The sequence below is a fragment of the Lynx rufus genome, unplaced genomic scaffold, assembly GCF_022079265.1.
Source record: "Lynx rufus isolate CCGP_SWC_20201006 ecotype Redwood Valley unplaced genomic scaffold, mLynRuf1.p SCAF_4, whole genome shotgun sequence".
Classification (NCBI taxonomy): Eukaryota; Metazoa; Chordata; class Mammalia; order Carnivora; family Felidae; genus Lynx; species Lynx rufus.
Genome location: NW_025814856.1, coordinates 160,808,312 through 160,822,868, shown reverse-complemented (window position 1 = coordinate 160,822,868; position 14,557 = coordinate 160,808,312). Strand labels below are relative to the sequence as shown.

The following is a 14,557-nucleotide window of genomic DNA, read 5'->3' as shown; positions in this document are numbered from 1 at the left end:
TCATAGTGAGAACCATGGCTCCCAACATCATCACCGTATTTACTCATTTTTAAATCTGGAATATATTGAAACATTTAAACATTTCCAGAATCGCTTCAACCGTATATACATGTTTTACATGTTTTCTCATTTCTTACTGCTTGCACACAAGTCAGCACATAGCAGGTGTTCTTTGGGTTCTTTGTTTGCCCTTAACAATATTCCCGGGAGACCTACCCCATAGCAACTCCTAGAAATATTTCTGTTTTCTTTATAGCTGGAATGTATCCATTTTGCATAGGTGGCCTAGTTTATTCAACCAACCTCCTGTATTTGGCCATATAGTTTGGAAACTTTCTTTGTGACCATTAATAGCTGTCATACATCGATCGCTATGAGAAGTATAATAGTGAACTAAATTGAGTAACGTAGACATTCACCTTGCAAGTCAACAGACAACAAACTAGAAGTAGCTATAGATTGGCTTAACTGTGGTCCCTATGAACACTAGCTGGCCACAGTGATGTCTGTTTTATATGTGCTCATCTCTGTGCAAGCCAGGAGCCAGACATGATGTTTCTTTAGAAATACTCTTTAGAAAAACTTTCTTCATTAGCAAGTAATAGATGGAACAATATCAGTTATCCATGTGTTAAGTGTGAATAGAGCCCCACGGACTCACATAAGGTCAAATAATTCTCTCACATGTTGCAAGTAGGCTTTCAAGGCCCTTTGCCAACTCCCCTGGTTATTTATTGGCTTTGGTCTGGCCAACTGGTTTTCCCCTGCAATTATTTTTGGTACTAGAGAGCAATTCTGGTAACAGCTCCTAGTTTCCTTCAGTTCCTATTCCCTCCAAGCCAGACCTTGATTTCATGTCTGATCATACTGTCTTCTAAAAGTTACTATTGAATTTTCACGTACATAGAGAAAAGTGCATATATATACTCAGCTTGATGAATTTCCATAAGGGTAACAAGCACCGAGTCAAGAAACAATTATGAACACCACCCCCCCCACCAAGCCTTCCTTTGTAGAGAACTTTTGTAGAGAACTTGCAGCCACCACCCGCCTACAAAGGGACCTACTACCCAGATTTCTTACAGCACAGGTTTCCCTGTTTTTGCCTTTTGCACAAATGGAAACAGAGAATATATAATGTGTTCTTTTGTGTTATGCACCTCCCTGTTGCAGACTTCACCAACTATACTGCTACCCCGACACTCAGCCTTTATGAGATCAGAGACCTCTCTATACCGATGCCAGATTGTCTCCACCGACCAGGGCCCAGCTCACCTTCACGTCTGCAACATACATGTGGATTTGGCATTAGCCCCTTAACATTTAATTCCACATCCCCAAGCTGCACCCAGGTCTGAAGGGAGAATAAGCTTTGTTGCCCTGGTTAGTATTTCCGGTCTCCCTCTTACCCCCTTGCTGTTGCAACCCTTGCTATATTTTCTCCCTTGTGGAAATCTTGAGGGTCCCCACAAATGCCATTTTTGACAATTGAACTTCTCCTTTCAGTAGGTGTAGGTATGTGCAACGTTTGTCAGTACCCATTAGAGACATTTAAAAAATAAACATTTTTAATGAAATGTACACCTAATTATATACTATTATTCAAAAGTTCACTGAATCTCATAACTCACTCTGTCAACAAATATTTACTAAGTGCATCCAATGTGCAAAGTACTGTCCTAGCTGGTGAGACCCAGCATTTAACAAGACAAATAAACCTCTCGGAGAATGTACATATGATCACCCACCATTCTATCTTCTCAAATGTGATATAATGGAAAGAGTTAAGACTACGGGGCGGGGGGGGGGCACAGGAATCGAGGACCAAACTCGGTCCCTCACCTTTCAGGATCTTGTCAGAGAATTTGACACAGAAGGCATTCATCAGGTAAGTACTCAGGGAATGGCAGAAAGTATTAGCAATAGTGTTTTACCTTAACACCTCTGCGTTTCAACTGAATCCAGTGAAAGATTCGATTCGATTAATTATCCATAGGTTTCATATAATTTATTTTCAACGTTTTTTTTTAATTTATTTTTGGGACAGAGAGAGACAGAGCATGAACGGGGGAGGGGCAGAGAGAGAGGGAGACACAGAATCGGAAACAGGCTCCAGGCTCCGAGCCATCAGCCCAGAGCCCGACGCGGGGCTCGAACTCATGGACCGCGAGATCATGACCTGGCTGAAGTCGGACGCTTAACCGACTGCGCCACCCAGGCGCCCCGGTTTCATATAATTTAGGGGGAGATTAAGAGTTACTTTGTAGTAAGGGTGGAGGATGGGTGTGTGTGTGTGTGTAGGCAGACACGAGAGTGGGCTTGGTTTCATGATCAGTTACCTTGATTCCAAACATACAATTATCTGAGTAATAGTTTCTTTGGTCTTTGACTTTAAACTTAAAAATGGGCAACATCATCACTACTGCTTATTTTAAGTAAAGCTAAAATGGAATACTCCTATGTATTACTCTTCCAGGAAAAAAAAACAAAACAAAACAAAACCAAACAACCTGTCAAATTGTATGTATTTAACCACACACCAACCTTGCTATCTAGTAAGTCATGGGACAAACGGGTGTAAATATCTGATGTTATCACAATCCCAAACTCCTTTCACAGGAACAGAAAACTTCTGTATTCTTTTTCTTTTTCAAGTTGTTATCAAATACTTGTTTGTTCCAGGCGGAATGTAAACAGCCTGAATGAATTTAGGATAAATTCAGTCTTTTTCCGTTGCTCTAGGCCATTCCACATAGCTCTATTTTCCACTTTGCATACTGTAACAAAACTAAGAAGCACACAAACAGGACAGACACACTGCAAACAGAATGAACAATTGCGATTGATAAGCGCATCAGATGAACAGCCCCTTTGCCCTGGGCGACTCCGCTTTCATATCTGAGATCCCGGGGAATGTGTTTCTCAACCTGCTCTGAAGAATACTGTGAAGGTAACTAATAAAAGCTGCTGTTTTCAAATAGATACTATTACAATCCAAAAGAAATTAGCAATGAAATCTCAAGATTCAATTGCAGGAAGCTGTTTTATCTTTGGGAGAGCTCTTGGTTTTTTTTTCTTTTGTTTTGTTTTTTGTTTGTTTCTTTTTTCTGATGGAAAAAAATGTCAATAATCGCTTAGAATGCACGTTTTCTAGAATCTGGTTTTGAAACATTATATACCAAGGAATTAAATGATGTCTATAATGTCAAACAGTGTTTAGTTCTGAACAAAGTGCTCTGTGAGGTTGGAAACTTGGATACTTTTTAAACGCAAACACTTTTCACGGGGTTGGGTGAAGGATCGGTTCATTCTATTTGCATGGTTTTAAAAAGCATCTTTGGCTCATTTGCTACCCCTGAGAGAAGAATTCTGAAAACGTTCCTTTCAAGTTTTGCTTATAAACAAATGAATGCAAAAAATCACATAATTACTCAGCAACTGATCTCCTATGGTTTGACCTGGGCACATTTCTTGAATTCATGAGGACAGATGTACAACTCCTCTTAGAAACCACTGTCTTTCTTATAAGACCATTCCCTATTCTTTCTTAACCATCGACAACACTATTAATCCTTCAGCGGTAGCAAATAGGTTTTAATGGCATAGCTTTATAAGGTGCTTTCCTAAAAGTTAGGTGTTAGGGGTTGGATTGCACCCCTCTACAATTCATATGTGGGAGTCCTAACCCCAGTACCTCGGAATGTTATCTTATTTGGAAATAGGGTCATTGCCTATGTAAGTGGTTAAGATGAGGTCACACTGCGGGAGACTGGGCTCTTAATCCAGCAGGACTAGTAACCTTATAAAAAGATACGCCATCATATGCCTGTGTAGCACATTACAGTTAAAATGTGGTCAGCAAGCTTCTTGCACACCCTGAGAGGAAAGGCTTAGGTGAGCCATAGATATGAGGATCACGGTAGTGAAGGTCTATTTAGTGAGCCCAGGATTCTAATCCCAGCTCCACTGTTAATGCACCGTGCGCTCCTTGCAATGTTCTGCCTTCTCTATTCCCTAGCTCTTGCGTCTATAGGATGGGCTTAATAATAACAATATTTGACATCATCACATTTAAGTTGTTTCAAAGACTAAATGAGATAAAGGCATATCAAACACTAATGAACCCCCGACAAATGCTGGTTGCCTCTTACTACTTATTAATTGGTGCAGGTAGTTTTCTGAACAACTCTGTTAAATCACAGAACAGATTTCATAGACTTCACGACAGCTGCATATTAATATAATGATAAACCATTTAAATGGCAATTACAATAGACCCACTGTCTCATCCAAATACATCAGTGAAGTTCGTGGGAGAAACACAGATGTTTATCTCAAATAATCTTTTCATTTGGAGGCAAGATGCAATTTTTCTAGAAGTAGAAGTCTATATTTTATTCCTTCCCTACGCTCCTGAAGAGTCACTGATGGTAACTGAGTGAACCGTTCAGACAGCCTATCAGCATGACATCTTTTTTGCCAGAACGATAACACAGCCTATAATTAAGCTAGTTTATTCAAGCAATCCAAATTTATTTGCCAAGACACTTTAACATTCTATTAGTTCTTTCTCAAAGTCAACACTGACTAAATTAGTTACTTGGCAAAATTGTACATACAAGTGACAAACAGTACAGATACCTTCACGGTCACCAAGGGCGCACATATGCCAAGAGCAGCCCAAGACAACCAGGCTTTACTTACAGCCATTGTCCTCATAATTAGCTTTTAGTATTCCCGACGATAGAGCTAACAGCTACTCACTTCAGGTCCTCAAGCCCCTTTTAATATATCGTTCTAGAAAATCTATCTATCTATCTATCTATTTAGAGCATGAGGAGGGGAGAGGGGACAGAGGGACAGTGAGAATCTGAAGCAGGCTGCACGCTCAGCACAGAGCCAGACACAGGGCTCGATCCCACGACCCCAGGATCGTAACTTGAGCTGCAATACTGAGCCACCCAGGCGCCCCTACAATGACCCTATTTCTAGGTAAAGCTGTATTCATTATGAGTTACTGGGAGTTAGGATTTCCACACACATATATAATGTTTTGCCTTTTCTTTCTTTTTTTTTCAATTGAAATACAATTGACATACAGCATTATATTAGTTTTAGGTATGCAATATACATTTGTATATATTGCAAAATGATCACCACAATCAAGTTCATTTATTTATTTTGAGAGAGAGAGAGAGAGGGAGAGAGAGAGAGACAGCATGTGTGCATGCAAGTCAGGGAGCAGCAGAGAGAGAGAGGGAGAGAGAGAATCCCAAGCAGGCTCCGTGTTGTCAGTGCAGAGCCCCTCATGGGACTCGATCCCGTGACCCTGGGATCATGACCTGAGCCAAAATCAACAGTCACATGCTCAACCAACTGAACCACTCAGGCATCCCAAGTACTCTATAATTATTAATGATAATAGTAATAACAATGCTGATAAACAATTAGGAGGGGGTGAAATGAGAAGACAAGAAGATGAGCCTATAATTATGGTGCATTGTTCCAAGAAATTCGATTAATTTACCTAATTCTCTTAAAAACCCATAAGACAGATACTATTTTATCCCTTTTACAACTAAGGCAACTAAGTAAGGCCCATAAAAGGTTCATTAACATAGTTAAACATTCACTAAGTGTTGGGGTAGGGTTTTGATATTTAAAGTCCAGCTCCAGATCTCATGCTTTCTTGTCCTCTAAATATTTCTTTTATTTAAAAATTTTTTAATATTTTTATTTACTTTTGAGAGAGAGACAGAATGAGTGGGAGAGGGGCAAAGAGAGAGGGAGGCACAGAATCCGAAGCAGGATCCAGGCTCTGAGCTGTCAGCACAGAGCCCAGTGCGGGGCTCGAACTCACAAGCCATGAGATCATGACCTGAGAAGAGGTCGGAGGCTCAACAGACAGAGCCACCCAGGTGCCCCTTGTTGTGTATGCAATCAAATTGCTTTCATGTAGTCAAAATAAGCAAACGGTCACTATAATAATGATGCTTCTTGATAAACTGAAAATAGGTACACGTCTCCCTATTGAGTACTGGGGTCATTGTAACTGGATGTGTAGCTCAGGTTTAAGTAACATCATGCCTCTTAGCTTCAGCCCATTTATCTTCAAAATGAGGTACTTCGATTCAATTGTACACTCTTAAGCATCTATTATGTGCTTGGCAGTGAACTCTGCATTATGAGTAGTACAGAGATGCACCCTAGTCGACACCAACATTCTTTCAAAGTTGGATATTTACATATCCAAATTTACATGATTGATTTAAAGGATATGATTTTAGAATTTTACAGAAAAGTCAGATTTTTGTTTGTTTGTAAGTTGGAAAAGATGTTATTATTTATAGTGTCTTACGATCCATCCCTACCTATCTCAGAAGATTCATCTGCTGGAAATGACCTTTTGCTTCTCTTCTCTACATCACCAGCTCCTTATCTACTTAGCCAAAAATATTTAGGAACTCAAGAAGTCTTTGTTGACCATGACCCTCAACCACTATGAATGAGGCATATGTGTGTATGTGTGTTCCCAGAACAACCTGTGCAAGTCTCTTTCCATTAAAACACATATAACCATAAAATATAATCATAAACTTATATGTTTAGCATTGCCTCTAGATTTTTTGCCCCTAGAAGAAACTGACTGTGGTTTATCTCCAACCCTTAGTAAACAGTAGGTGCTCAGTAAGTGCCTTTTCATCAAAGCTTATGCTCTTCTTCTGCAGTTTGCACTGCAAATTCTAATTCTAATTCTGCCTTTTGCTTTGGAGACATAGGGTCCAATTCTAGTTCTTCTTCCTGGCAAGAGCTGCTCAAATATGGAAAACAACACACTCTCTCCTTAACCTGCATATGAATCACCTGTGGATATTGCCAAACTGTATATTCTGGTTTTAAAGGTATGGGCTGGGTCCCTGGATTCTGAATATCTAACGAGCTCTCAGGTGATGCTGTTGTTGCTGATTCAAGACACTCAGATAGCGCCTCGCTCTGTCTGGCTTTCCATTTTCATGGCTAACCAGCATAACCTGTCTTAGCTAATTCTTACAAAGCCTGTTTTGCGATCTGCTTATCTTACTCTTTTGAGTTAGCCTAAGAAGATACGCAGGAGGACTGTAGGCAAAAATGGCTTATTTTCCTTGATTTCCAAAGTCAATAAAAGTGAATTTATTAAGCTAGGTCTGATGGAAACGTCGCGGTCGTATTTTCACCGAAGTTTAATAGAAAACAGATCTGAAAGAACTGCTCAGACACAATTTGTACTGCGGTGCCTCAGACTCCACGGGACGATCATGATTCAAGTGACGTAAATGAAATTAGCGTTCTCAGTTATACTTAAAAATGAGTTATTAGTCCTTTCAAGCAGAGAAGCACAGATGTATTACAATACACATGCCAACATGTTAATACGGAAAAGCTGTTACAAAGTGAAAGTAACAGGCCATTTTGAATTTCCAAGGACAGATCCAATCCAATATGACAGCAATGCACCTGGAAGTCACAAATTTATGTAACGTGATTATAGTGGCGTGCTTAATATGCGCCACGTATTTTCCTAAGCTCTTCACATGGATTATTAACTTAATACCTGTAATCTCTGTTGAGGTAAAGGAAGTAAGGGGTGTTATTAGCTACATTTTACAGGTGAAGAGATTTAAGCCCAGAAAGGTTAAGAAATCTCCTCAAGCCACACAGATCTCTGTGAAAGGTGGTCCGGTGCCACAGTGCACCAGGGAGCTGCGATTTCCACTGCCTCTCAGGGACTTGTGGCCACCAAACAGCACATTTTGTCATTGCCCTACGTTCTCCCATGGAGACATACTGCTACTCTCCTAACTTCCACCAAGCTCCAACTTGAGTGGGGTAGACACGCTCATCTGAAACGATATTATTCATTATTATTCTTCAGAATATTTGCAGGTACCTATCTATCAACGCTTTATATAAATTTGCATTCACCTGGACTCATTCAATCCCTTGTCACCTAAAGCCAACCTTAGTCTCACGAGACAAATATCAGCGTCTCCATTATTCAAGCCCAGAGCAAAATAAAGCACCTGTTAATATCATTTTGCTTAATGAGACCACTTTCTCTTTCAGCATGCTCTTCAAGCAATCAAATATACTTAAAAATTTTAGAATAATGATTACATATACCTCGTTTTAACTCATCAGTGAAAAATGCGCTACACTGTGAAGAATAATATACTGTTACTTCATTGCCTGTAAGAAGCCATATCATATAAGATGATATCATCTTCCTTTACCTACCAGTGTATGTCACTATTATTAATGCCACCTTATTTTTATCTTCCAGATTTTTGGCAAAAATTAAACACATAACCACATTGGCTAGAATGGTTCTTCCACATGTGTCTATGTGTACAATATTGAATGACTCAAAAGGTGATGCAAGACAAAACCCTATGACCCCTTAAAATGAGAATCTCACAATACAAATGTGGATTTGGAAAGGTGATCAACATTCACTACTAGAGGCATTATAGTATATGCAGAAGGATCTGGAATATCCACTCAACTTATTAAAATTCATGAGATTTTAAAAATACCTCCCAGCCTAAGAGGGGTGTAAACAGAAAAAATGTATTTCACAGAAATAAGAAGCTTATTCTAAATTCACCCTGGAAATTATTTTTTTTTCTATACAAGTCCTAAAGATGCTTATCCTGTTTATATCAAGGGCCATTTTAGAAAGGGTTTAATGCAGATTATTCTGCTATGTCTTATTTCTCAATAAGTTACCCATAAACTTGTTCTGAATATGCCTGCCTAGTCCTTTCCCCAAATAATGGATTGCAACCACAACGCACGTGCATACATCAACAAGTAAGTTCACAGCTACTGTTGAGACATATTGCATTAGTGTCCTAAGTGAAGAAGGGATGTTACCATCTGATGGAAGTTACAAGAGCAAGCGAGAGGGATGGTTATCTTCCTCTGTAGTTCCAAAGGCAGAGAAAAATTTCTAGAGTGGCTCAAAAGAGTCTAAGTATACTATTGAACTGCGAAGTAGTTGTGCTTTACGTTTATAACTGGAACAGATTTGGAAGTGATTTGGAAAATCAACGCAACCACTATACAAATGGTTGAAAAGAGAGGACAGAATAATTCTTTCATTTTTACCCAATATCCCCTTACATGGCTCATTGGACACATGACCATCATTATGTTAACAAATAATTCCTTCCAAGCACTGCGAAGGCACTTGGCACTGAGCTAGGCCTACCAGACATGCTCTACAAGCCCAGCCGGAACCACACTGTCAATCGATGGCTTCACTCCATTTGTTCATTGGAAGATACGCCAGAGGTGTGCTTACATCTCCCTTCTCGTTTTAAGTCAGGCTTCCGTCACCAAAATTTTTTCAGATATTTTAAACCACAAATAAGAGTAAACAGAGGTGGAATATATCTGGAAAGGATAGAGGGGGACTAAACTCAAATGATCATAGCAGATACTCTCACTGAAAAGAAACACTACACTAAGTTTGTAGAATGCTACGAGTTTTGTAGATGCTTCTATACAGGCACGTGATACCGTACATGTTTCTCAATCTCTATAGCTTGATGAATTTCTTTACTTACATAATCTCATGTAAACCTCCCAAGAGACATTACTCCCAAGTGACTTCTCCGAGTTTATAAACTGAATATACGAACCCAGATACTTGAATTCAGTCCTTTTGAATCCAAACCTTGGCTTTCACTTAGGGAAACCTACTAAGTGAACCTACTTACCTACAACCTACAAAGATGTTTTAGGAACTTTTATTATGTAGATATCAGTTGGTAAGATATTTGATTAAAAAGGAGGTAGAGAATACATATTCCAGCTGTTGAATTGATATTCAAAAAACAAAGAATTTAATCAATTAATGTGCTGTTATTTGCTTTTCGTATTTTTAAATGTTTCAAATGTGTTAGAAACAATGAAGTTTTTTGTGTGAGTACGTATGTGGAAAAAAGCGTGTAAGAGATCCAGGTTTTCTAACTCACCTAGCAAATTAATATTTTATTTAATATTGCTTAGAGAATATGGGCTTATATATTCCTATATTCTTGATAAATATGTAATGATGTAATGTAAATATAGTAAACATTTCTGTTCTGTGGGATTCTCCATCTAATAAATTCAGTGGTCACTGATCTCTGGTTGAAAGCTGCCTACTATCAACAAAGGGGATAAAACTCCTTTAAAAAATAACTAGGGATATACAAGCATTTTCTCACCATTTAATAAAATTTTTTAAAAAGAAAAACTACATTTAAGTTATAGGTAAACTTGTACTATGTTACTCTCCTGCAAAACAATAATGGTAGGTAAAGAAGGCATTCACTATTAATACTTCAATTTCCTATTTTGGATCCAAATATCTGCATTCAAAAACCGGTAATTGAATTTCCCAAGCAAAACTAAATGCAGCCTCCCAGCAAAAATCTGCTGGAATTCTTATTTAATGTAATGCTGAATGGACTTTTGATAAGAAATGCTCAGACTATTTCCTCTCTCTCCTACAGATTATACTTAGGAAACCAGAAAACACCTCAAGAGCAGTATGCAAATTAGAGTTTGTGGAATATGCAAATGGAATGATTTTTCGGCGGGGGGGGGGAGGGGTAGGCGATTTTACCAATCTATACGTATTTTTCTTCTACATTAGAAAGAAAACTCTGAAGAGAAGGAAATGGCATTGTGAATAAAGTATAAAGAATTCCATTATGCCTAGGATTATCACTGAGGAATGAGAAGGTTTGACTAGCCAAGCACATTTAGCAACTCACATCTTTGAGTATTAAATATTCAGATAAACCATTCTTCAGGAATATTTTCAAGAGCCATCATCATTTCACAATCAGATTCCACAGTTAGATTCACGACTTTAAAATCTTGTTAAGCTGTCATAATTTCTCGTCGACAGGACTTGTTTTTCACGTATTTTAACATATTATCCAATAGATTCTCCACAGGAACATTTAATAACAATATGACAAAAGAACTGGCTGTGTTGTCCATCCCCCTATAATTGCAGAAGGAATAACCATTTGACATTTGTTCAAAGTAACACTTAAGTGATTGGATTCCCATTAATGTGTCTTCTTCTCAGGTGATCAATCATTTTAGGAACGGCTGAGGAAAGCAACTTCCTAACCAGATCAGCTTAAAAAATGTTTCACTATCTGAAACTTCCCATGGTATAGGGTGTTGTCCATCAAATGGCTACCCAAATCTGTTTCAGAAATCTCTTTCGTTTAAGTGCAATACACATCATGTTAAGCAGTAGTCGGACTACAATAAAATTTAATATTTAATGTTTAATAAACTTACGTCCAAAACATATTTTCGTCGAGATCTGTAATTGCTAAATGTTAATCACTCAATGCATGCTAAGACATAGCTCTAAAGTCCTCAAGAATTTTTAGAAAACGAGTTTTACTTCGTTTAGAATACGTCAGAGCAATGGACTACTTCCACATTAGCGACGATGAAACCATAATCATTATGTTGCAGGCTCACTGGCACTCAAAAATATTTCACAGCATATAGTTTCTGTCTCACACTTGTTTTGAGTTCTATAATTTCATAAGTAGCTCACTACACTTTCACGTAGAAATAGTCACTCCTCGCATACTTATTTTTAACAACAAAAATACACATATAGGACTTGAAAGGAAGAAACAAGACGAACGTCAGAATGGCAGGAAACAATACACTCCACACCATCAGAAGAGGTGGAGAGCCCTGAATGGAGATGTGGTCTACCTTCATTCACAGTTGGTGATATTTCCATTTCATGGCCTTGTCTCCTTCACCCAACACTTGGTATCTTATGTAAACCAAGAGTCCAACTCACCCTGGAAAATTCCACCTTTCTTAGCTCTTTGAACTTACGTCTCTGTATTTAGTCAGAATGAGCTATCCCTAACTGCTACGTACATGGTAAGTAAAGTAAAGCCCAAATACCTCTGTATTTTAGCAGCCATCACTCTCACTACGATAGGAGAGGACTGGGCACTCTTAATCATGGGATGGACACTTTACAAAAACAGAAACGTGCAAGATTGTTTGGAGTCCAGTTTGCAGCCCTCAAATAATTTCACCAACATGATAATCTGATTTCAAGTTAGAGTCCACAGAGAGTTGGAAAACAATGAATGCTTTACTGGCAGAATTTGTGTTCTGAACCTTAACTGTCTACTCGCAGTTGTCTGGTTGGTCTGTGGGGTCAGACTCTTTCTCTCTGCTAAACTTTGAGGAAGGTCCTTTCTAACAACCTAATATCTAATATCACAATAAAACCTAATGTCACAATAACCTTCCTCCACCCCCACCCTCCCTATAGGCCAGAAAACATCTAAAATACGGTTTTCAGTGTTGGCTATCCATCACAATGACCTGGGGAACTTTAAAATCCTGATGCCTAGGTTACACCATAGACTGACTAAACCAAATCTCCAGAAGTGGGACCCACACAGCCACACATTTTAAAGTTTTCTAGTTTATTCTAGTTGAAAATTACTTCTCTGTAGATTAGGTTTGGGGCTTTGAATTACCTTAATTGTAAGAGGAAGACTTTCCATAAAGAGACATTTTCTCCACTTCTTGCTTCCTACAGCTTATCCATCTCAATATACACATGTTTTTGTCATATCATCATGGCTTGGTAAAAGCTATTTCTAAAGAACTACTCTGGAGGACTTTTTATTATCAGAGCATTATATCCTTATTTTACACACCAGTTACGAACACTGGTTCCTGCTATAGAGATGACCACCTACCCAAACTAGGAGCTCTAAACTCTGTCTCCTCACACAGATTACTGGAGGATTTTTAAAATATAAGTTCTCTAAGGGGGAGGGGCATTAATCAGGTTGAAAATCCCCAGCACTCTACCTAATACTGTGAAGGACGCAATTTAAGAAGTGAACCTCCTCTTTCTCCTCCTTCTTTCTTCCTGTTTAACATTGATGGCTTTACTTGGCTTTGGTTATGGATGCTTTTCTAAATAATTAAACTAGACTAGATCCCTCGAAATTTAGTATTTTAAAATAATTTATTCAAGCGTGCTGAACATTTGATTGGAGTCACACAACTTTCCAGTTTAACTGAAATATTTTAAGAGTAAGTGGTTTAAACTATTTTTCTCTCATAATAACAGAATGAAGTAAATACAGATCTTCAATAAAGGTCTAGACCACTAATATAATAATGGCCTATAATAAAATATGGGGCATTTCTTTTCTTGCCCTATATTACTGTTCCTACTCCTCTAAATTATATTCTCACAATTCAATATTTTACCTGAATTGGAAGATCTCTGTCTTCAAAAAAAGCTATCATTGTCATTAACCTAATTTCTATTTACACAATTTGGATTTCATTGATCTGGGTGTACCTGGAATCCATGAACTTTAAAACCTGTTTAGGTGATTCGAATGGACAGCGCATATTAAGACTCCTTGCCCTGAGCCTTGGGCAGAAATTGCAGCCAGAGGAAACTATTTTTTCAATCAACAAGACTGACTGAGTGACTGACTGACTGGATGAATGAATGGCTTCCTGATGGCTTTGGTCAGACAAACAGTGACAAGTGTATACACCTCAGAGTGAGGACCAGCAACATTTAAAAAAATTAAAACTGTTTGGGGGAGGGGATGTTGAGGGTGTTGCCTGACGTGCTCCAGAGCTACGGCTGGTCTTCCATTTGGTTTTTCTTTAAAAAAAAACAAACAAAACAAAACAAAACCATTTTTCTATCTGATTTTTATCTTTATACATAAATGGTCAGTAACTCAGTAAATGGTGCTTCGTCCGAACAGGCCCGGATTAAAGCAAAAGACAAACTGAACTTGCTTCTGGCAGGTGGTAAAGTGCTTCAGACTCCACAGCCCCCTGCCCAGTGCCCTCCAGTTCATCCAAGCTCTGTTGCCAGTAGACCTTGTCTCATGTTGTCCTTTAGTGATTTAACTAAATACCTCCAAACAGAAACAGTCTGAGGCAACCGAGAGCGAGGGGGAGTAAGGAATGAAAACCTAAGTCAGGATTTTTTTTATTCTATATCCTTAACTCACTTTGGTATATTGGTACAATTTGTACCATTTCCGTTCTGTACTCCAGAAAAAAATATAGTAACTTGAAATACCGTGTTTAACAAAATTCTAGTACCCTACTATCATGAAATTATTTATCTTTTTTTGTTTGTTTGTTTCAGGTTTAACACAGGTTTCTTGGGAGATTTTGATTTCTGTGAAATATACTAGAAACCAGGGAAGGGGGACGCATCCACTCTGCAAGATAAGGGTTTTCTACCATTTAGGAAAGGCAAGAGGTGGGGCAGGGCACACTGGGATTCTGATCCATTTCCCCACCTCCTTTTGCTTTGCTCACATTTTTTTCTCTCTCAGCAAGTACCAGAGGACACGAACACAAAGACGAGAAACAAAACTGACAAGATAAACCTTCAGCCAGGCCACCACCAAACCCTCTCCACCTCCCCAGATCGTGCCAGGACCTGGACAGGCTGAGGTCACACATC

General features: G+C 38.6%; 1 protein-coding gene across 1 annotated transcript in view; it reads right to left on the bottom strand.

The window, feature by feature from the left end:
- CNTNAP2 (contactin associated protein 2) overlaps positions 1-14,557 on the bottom strand; it is a 1,378,773-nt gene that overhangs the window by 1,304,798 nt on the left and 59,418 nt on the right. The window lies entirely within an intron of this gene.